Below are 8,813 nucleotides of genomic sequence, written 5' to 3'. Positions count from 1 at the left end.
CCTAAAAAATCTGGAATTTTTAACAATTTCAACATATCAGGTAGTAAAATTTCGATTTGACACAAAAAAGTTATCATATAAACAAAAATATGAATCCCTTCGAGGCAGATCTTTTTGAAGTAAACGACGTACAGGAAACCTTCTCAGACTTACAAATTGACCTTTAACTTAAAATAAATTTTTCCAAAGAACGATATGAAAGTTTTTGGACTCAATAAAACCTAACGCAAAAGTGTCCAATCATTTGATAGGAATTTAGATTGTTGTTTATAGTTTTTCCTTCTACCTATGTTGTTGAGAAAGCTTTCAGTTCAGTTATCAACATATTGAGTAAAAGATCTAATCATCTAATATAGATATTTGTAAAGGAGGCGTTATATTACTGATTAAGAATCAGATTAGAAAAACTTGCAAGCAATCATGAATCTCATCCTTCACATTATATTAGACTTCAGTAGCAGACATTATTTTATAAAAGTTTTTTTATTTTATTTGATCTTTAAAATTCTTCTTATTTAACCTGGTTTGTATTGTATTTAAGTAGTCTTTTTATAATAAAAATTTTATTAAGTTATTTATTCTACAACAGGTTTGCATAATGCCTAATAATATTAATTACGATAAACTTCCTCTTGAGTTCGCACTTTTTACCCAAAAAATAGTACAAATTTACATTTTCCAAAATTTAACTTAAATAATGTCTATTACTAACTAAGTATGAATAAAACAAAAAATACATAATATTTAATAGCTATATAGATCTATTTTGTTAATGAATGTTAGTTTTATGTTTTAGTTGATTTCATGTTTATTCCTAACGTTATTGCATATAACATATTTAAATTTATCATTTTGTAAAAAAAATGGTAATAATTTTATAGTTTGCACTTTTTGATTATTTTCAAAGTGCGTACTCAAGCGGAAGTCAACTATATTTATTAAATAATTTATGTTTAAAATCTGTTAATAGTTTTATTTTGACCTGGTTAATTTTTTAGTTTATATTTGTTGTTTACATTACACTAAAAGTTTTTAAAGCATAGTGTTTTTGTTTAAAAGAAATTTATTTGACATATTTTTGTTATTACTTGTTTAATCTGTATAAACAAAAAAATCTTAATAACCATTAAAGTTTTTATTTCAAAAATTTTTATTTGGTTTCAAAAGAGTACAAATTTGAGGTCTCTATTTGAAAAGACTTCAAATTTTTATTTAAAAGGTTCTTAAACTCAATTTTATTTTTTAACTTGTTTTGTTATTGTTAAAAAATTTATATATTAAGGAATTTTAAACTATTAATACAACTGTTTTTTTGTTTTATCTTAATTTTAAATATATTAGCAATTAGAAAAGGTTGTTTATTTTAATAGTTTAACTTTAGCTTTTAGTTTTTCACTATTTTCTTCTGGTAAATTATTGTAGGCTAAAAACTAGAAAAAAAATATTTAAATATTATTAAATAAGCCATCAAAAAGACTGCTACAGTTACAAAATTTTTTTAACCTAATTAAAAGAAATTTTAAATCAATTATTTTCTGTTCATAGAATTAACTGTAAAATTTTTGATTTTTTTTAAAATTAAATTAAGAAAAAAGATAATGTTGAAATCAAGGTTTAGTTTCCTAAAGGTTATTCCAAGTCAAATACTATTTAATGGTATTCTACTACAAAACATATAGTTTGAAAAGTTTAAAATTAAGTTTTTAAGTTTACAAGTAACTTACTTATAATATATCTTTGCATTGAAAATGATAATTTTACTGCATTAACTGAAGCTGTTGATGAAACCACTTTTAACGCGAGATATTCAACCAGTCGATTAAACTTTCTCCATCTAGATAAGAAAATATGTTTTAATATTTTTTTTATTTTGTGTAAAATAAACTGTTCATTCTTTTATAGTTTTTTAATCTCTGGTATAGTAATTTTAGAATATGCCTATTCATAAAAATAATTCAAGCATTTTGTGCGGCTTAAATAAGTTACTTAGTATTAACTTCTAAATTTCCGAAATTTGTTATATGAGAGATTATTATAATGTCAGATTTCAGTTAAGATTTCAGATGGGTAACGTACGGTTAAGATCCAGTCAAACTTTGACCCGCTAAGTAACTTGAAAACTACTTGTGCAAAATAAATAAAATTTAGTTTTTTGATACTCAATATTTTGAAATACACTTACAATATTGTTTTCAGTTCACAATAGTATTTCCTAGATCACAATAATACTAAATTATTTTATTACAATTTTGCTGGAGTTATTTAATTTTCATATTTCATATTTTTTAAATTATGCAGCCTGCAATTACATTTTTTACGAATTGAAACTAGAAAATTTTTTATAGTAAATATGAATTGCTGACTACAAAAGGTGCCCACCACTACCCTAAAAGTTTCATTAACTTCAAAACAATTTATATCTAAACAGGATTGATTACAGATTACAAAAGGCTTTTTAATAATTAAGTATTTTAATACACTTTACTGGGCTTATAAGAAAACAAATGTAACTTATTTTCTCAAGCCCTGTAAACTACTTTGGACACAGCCCAAAAGTGCGTGCATAAGAAGTACCAGACTAAATTACATTTCGAACACAACTTTTTCGGCTCAAAAGTTTGTACTCAAGAGAAAAACTACTTTGTAAAATCGTGGGGGGCGATTATTTTTTAAATTTCTGAAAAAGGGGCGATTTAGAAAATGAGTTTGGGAAACTCTGTTACACTGATAAATATAAAAATACCCTAAATTTGTCAGATTAAAATGCATATTGTGCAAAAATTATTTTGACCAGGGCCAATTTGTCATTTAAACTGCGCCTAAGCATTTAAGTTTTAAAGTTCTGTATAAAATAAGTTGATCATAAACTACTTGAAAAAATACTGAGGGTTAAAAATAATGTTCAAACTTTTGAGTTTAAAAAGAGTTTTAACTTTAAAGTAAATTATACAAAAAATAACTTTACTATAAAGTAAATGTTTTTTAAAACTATAAGTTTTAAGCATACTACTGAAATAAACAAAGAACTTCTTTTTTAAATATTTAAATGTAAAGAAGTTTCCGCTTCTAAACATGTATCTTGAATTTATGAAAACTATAAACAAAAAGTAAAGCAAAAACTTATTATTTTATGACTTTAATTTTTTATAAAGCAATTATTTTTTTGTGCTATCTAAATGTATTAAATACTTACAATTTACAAGATTTTCTCAGTTTAAGCATTAAATATTTAAATGATTTTTTATATGTAGAACTAATACTAATATTTTCTTAATTCAATAATGTTTGTGCTTTATAGTTAAAAGGTAGAAAGTGTTTATAATTTTGAGTAGTTTGTTGTACTAATATATATTTTATATAAATTAAAGAAGCCAATACCTAGCTATTTCTCTGTATTAAATTCTTTTAAACATCGTTAAAACTAAAGTAAGGGTAAAGGCTTTAAATTAGTTTATTAATGCGTAAATAATGTTGATGAAAACTAGAAAGAAGCTAAACTTGTAACATTTAGCTCAAAAAAATACAATGTCATTCAACTCCAAGAAAAGTTCTTTTTGCAAACAAAACTCCCTTTTTTCATGCAATAAACAGTTGTGACTGGTCGTTTGAGTTTCTATCATACTGCAAACAATAATTTTTTTTTAACCCTTTTTTGTTATAGTTTGCCACCTAAAAAACGTCCAAAGTTTCACGGACAGGACAAAGTGCTGTCCTGTTTTCTAAGGTATTTTTTTAGTTTTTGAGCCTCTCAGTGGTTGTATATTTTTTGAAAAGTTGTTTAACTGTTGCTGTATCGTTTATAAATGCTTACTTGCGCAATGAAGTTTATTTTGAATTAATACAACAGTAAGTTTTAAGACACAACATAAATTTTATATTTATTTTACTCCTTTAATTAGAATTATGTAAATATTTTAAAAGTATTTTTAAACTACAAAACTACATGTTTCACTTTAAAATTTGTATGATATTGAAACAACTATTAAACTCACTTGATATTCATCATATATGTATTGTTGAAATATATTGTTAAACTGACTCAATATTTTTTACAGATTTTCAGTAGAGGTCGTTGTTCTTCACCAAACTTCCGTCGCTCGTTAAATCGAAGTAAGATTGAAAACCGGCCAGCTTCCAACCTTCTCTAAGGCTCACGCACTTTTCATGCGCATCCCAATAGTTTGTTCCGTAGTAATAATAATAATCAAACGACAGCTCCTTTATTTTGTTTTGCGCGTTTTTCCATTTTTTCAGCTCTCTTCTAGCTTTTCTGCCTTTTTTCGCCCGTCTAACACTTCAAAGTACCACTCGTATTCTGAAAAAAAAAAACAAATAGAAAATCTTTTAAACACCAAAATTTTAGTTTTCAAAGACTACAAAAACTACTTTTTACGTTAGTAAAATTATTGTTTGTTGAACGAAAAAAAACGCTCAAATTGTTTGATTCTTGAACCTGGTGCACGAAAAACCTTTTGGTTCTGGAGTTGTACACCACTTGGATACTTTTAAACGTCTTGTCCAGGACTAAATAACGGTATTTTATTTTTTTTTCAATTTATGTAAAGCTAAATGAAAAGGAAATGTTTAAACAAAACTTACTGCTACAGTAATCCCAGTCGCCTTGGTAGTAACACCACGGATATTTTGATGCACGTTGAACCCACTTTTTGGTAGTTTTCAAATAATTAATTATAGCTCAGTTGTCATATCTCCTTGTGCAACTGTACCAATGTGTCGGCCAAGTTGTCTTCTTATGAGCGTGATACAGACCAAAGTCACAAGTGTTGTCATTAAACGTTTTCACTTTCAAATGGCTGGTACCTAATTTTAATTTATCAGATTGGGTAGGTTAAAATAAATTCCATTGATTCTTTTTTTTTTTTTTTTTAGAAAAACCTTTACTTTTATTAACGTTAAACAATTTCATTAGCACAGTTAATCGTAAGTATAGAATAATATTACTAATTGTTTATGTTAGTTTACTTATTTCATTTATATGATGTAGATAAAAAGAATTTATGTCAATATCAATTTTTTTATTAAATTTTTTATTGTTAGTTTGTTTTTATTAAAGAATTTTTACAATTAAAAAAGAATATTTTAAAGAGGTAATTAAGATTATCCGATTAATTCTTATTCTATTTTTTAAAGAAAGACTAGCTTTAGGATAATATATAACTAAAAAGAATTGTGCTTCCTCTAACTAAAGTACTTAGAAGTCTTCAAAAAACTTTTTATAGTAGTAAAAGGACTTCCTGTTATAAGTAAAATATTAAAACCTTATTTAGTTTTTAAAAGTTCGTATTAGAATATAAGATTACATTAAAAAATAACATTCTCAGTATCTCATATAATAAAGCTTTAATTAGTGTAGAAATGAATTTGTAAAGCCTTTAAAAATCCAGTTTTACAGGGTTTTAACAATGTCTTATAACAATATTTTATGTAACTTATATTCACTGTTTAAAAATCACTTTTTTTATTAAGTAAATAGAATTAAACAATCAGTATTTTTTGTAGTGTAGAGAAATACACTGTTTACAACTAACCGTGTTTACCACGACCATGAGATTCAGATAAAACAATCACAGCCGCAATAACCTGTTAAAAAATTCGATTGTTTTTAGCACGCAATGCTCACTTAGACATAAAAAAATACATTTAGAATATCTTCAAAAGTAATAAAACAAGATTAAAGTAAACAAAAAAACTGAAAAGTTTTGTTAAGTTTTACTTTTGTAATATGGTAGTTTTTCCTACCATAACATAAACCAAACCGCTTCTCATTTTAATTGGAAAAGTTGGAAAAGTAACAGAACTATATTTATTACTTTTGATATCAAAGGTAAACTAGATATATAAACTTACGCCTTATATAAATTGCTTGATTGCTTGTTGTTTGTATTGATAATAACTTGTTTAGCGGAATTGCATGTATGTTTATTATAAACAGTTTGGTTTTTATAAACACGGAAGTTATCCACTTTAATTACTTACACACCATAAATATTTAATTATATACCAATCGTTATTGTGCAAGGTTTTATGAAGTTATTTTATAATGGTTTATGTAAGTATATCAATTTAAAAAAGTTTGATTGTAAAACATTATCTAAATTTAAAATCAAATCCAGTTAAAGTTTAAAAATATGAAACATTTTATTTAATTGGGTCTTTGGAACAAATATTTTAAGCGCTTTTTTTATCGTTCAATAAACAAAATAAACAATATGTTACACTTATATTACTAAGTGGTAAAAAATCAAAGTATACTAGATTTATACCAACTTATTTTTAACTTTTGTTTGATACGAAAAGTTTTGATTTTAGATAATCTTTTTTATAATATAAACTTTTTATTATTTCTACATATATGTTCACCATTTTTAATACAAATTTAAACTAAGTCAACAATAAATAAAGAATTATACACTTGAATAAGCAAATAGTTAAATAGTAACATAAAATTTATATTTATTAAAAAGTGGTTTACGTTTAAAGTCTAATATAAAAGTTTACTCAATATTGCTTTTACAACAAACAGACGCTGTAAAATTCCAAACCATTTTGAAAAATGCATTTTAAAATAGATTATATTTGGATTTGTCTAATTTTGTTATTTCTTCGCACCAACATATGATGAAAACCTTTAATTTTTAGCTGAATCTTGTTTTTTGCGTTAGGAGCTTTAGCCTCAGATTTCGGATAATTTTCAGTAGCTAAATTTTTTGCTGTGTCCTTATTTTCGAATTGACATTATTTGCAAGTTCAATGCCTTTTTTGTCTCTATGAGAATATGTTTAAATCATTTTAAGCCAAATATGCCTAAAGTAGGAGCGAGCTAAAGATATCTTCATATTTATAGTCGGAATCTGAACATTCAGATCTTAAAGAATATCTTTATTGTCAAAAGAGGGATCTTTGTTTGCATCGGAAATCTCTTCATAAACATTATTAGATTGACTAAAATTTTTTTTAAACATGATTTTTGTATTTTAGGATATTCCCGCATCTAAAACTACTTGATCCTGGTCTTGCAGAAGAACGTCTTTATCATCAAATAAAATATTTCAAACTGAAAAATCTTTTTCTTTCTTTTGCGTCCCGCATTGTAAATTAAAAAAATATATAACTGTTACAACTAAAATAAAAAAAAGTTTCAAACCAAAAATGTAATGTAATGAGCAGTAGTACTAGTAAATAGAATTTGAAGCCTAAATGTAAATTTTCACCACGAAGTATTTTTTTTATAATTTAATAAAAAAGTTAAAATACTTTGTTCCATTACATGGCAAGCTTTTCTTGTGGTTACATATTTCTTGCTCCGGTATATTATCAAACACAAATTCAGCATGCTTTTCTATTTGCTGTATGTACAAAGTAGTGTATCAAAGTCTAAGCAGTTTGAAAACAGATAAATAACAATACGACCGAATCACCATACTTTGCGTAATGATGTTAAGTGGTATCAGTCTTTTATATAATTTTTTTTTGCGGTGTTTAAAAAATATGTCTTTTGTATAAGGATACCAAGTGCTAAAAAGTGTTTAGTTATTTTCTAAATTAAAGTAGTTAAAATCACATAATAATTAACTAAGACTTTGTTGTTCTCCGAGGTTAAGGTGCACCTCAGAGCAATTATTTGTCTAAAACTTAGAAATTTTCATTTAAAATAGGTAACTCAAGTGTGTAATTTTATAAGCGTTTATTTTTAATTTATCACAAACTATGATTTAGAAAATATAAAGTTAATTTCTTTAAAGTTTATGCCGTTTACCATGAATACATTCCATACATACGTTTCATACAAAAAAATCTCTTTAATCTCGTACTATTAATTTATTTTAATACTTATCATAAATAAAATACTAGTTATGACTAGCAAACACTTAAAAAAGCAAAATTTAGAACAATAATTTAAGTTGTCAAAACTCGAAACCCAAGAGTTTTATTTATCCAACACCATTGTTAAAAAATTTTAAAAACTAAAAGTATTCGTTTTTAAGTATTTAGCATTTTGTGGTAGGATTAATGTTTGAAACTTAAAATGAAGTGGATAATTCTAATTTTTTAACGATACTGAGCAATTACAAAAGTTATAACCATTAATAATTTATTTGTAACATTAACCTAAAGTTCCTTTAAAGTCTATTTAAATCTTGCAACACGATATTTTTTTAGAGAACGGGTCTTAATTGCACGAAGGCACAAAGATAAATACCAAGGGTCAGTTTTGCACGAGAGTAGAAAATAACAAAAAAAAAAAAAAAAAAGAAAAAATTAAAAAATAAATTGTTAAAAAGCAAAAAAAAAAGTTACTGACCGAGGCTAAGGGTTTGGAGTAACAGTGATAGTAAAAATAAAAATAACTTATGAAAATTATTAAAAAAAAAATGCTACCGACCGAGGGTAAGGGTTAGGGGTAACAGTGATAGTAAAAAAAAAATCAACCCGTGCAAAAATATCTCCGTGCAAAATTGTCTGCTCGTGCAAAAGTGACCCTTCGTGCAAGATTATCTTCGTGCAATTTTGTGCCTTCGTGCAATTTTGTATACTCGTGCAAATTTGACAGCTACCCCTAATTTCAAATTATAATAGTTTGATAGTTTTTTTTTTGTGTATGAGTGTTTAAACTGAAATTTTTAGTAAAAACTAAGCTTTGCATTTTATCAAGCTTTTTAGTTATTTACAGAATAATTAACTTTTTTAAAGAATATTGAGTACAAGTTTTTTGATTCATAGAAAAACTAAAAAAAAAGAATTAGAAGTTTTTTAACATAAAATATTTAAAAACATTTAAAAAGTTTCTACAC

This window comes from Thalia democratica, chromosome 7 (genome assembly GCF_965202585.1).
Source record: "Thalia democratica chromosome 7, ktThaDemo2.hap1.1, whole genome shotgun sequence".
In the NCBI taxonomy this organism is placed as follows: domain Eukaryota; kingdom Metazoa; phylum Chordata; class Thaliacea; order Salpida; family Salpidae; genus Thalia; species Thalia democratica.
The sequence above is the reverse complement of the archived record's forward strand: the minus strand, read 5'-3'. Positions refer to the sequence as shown.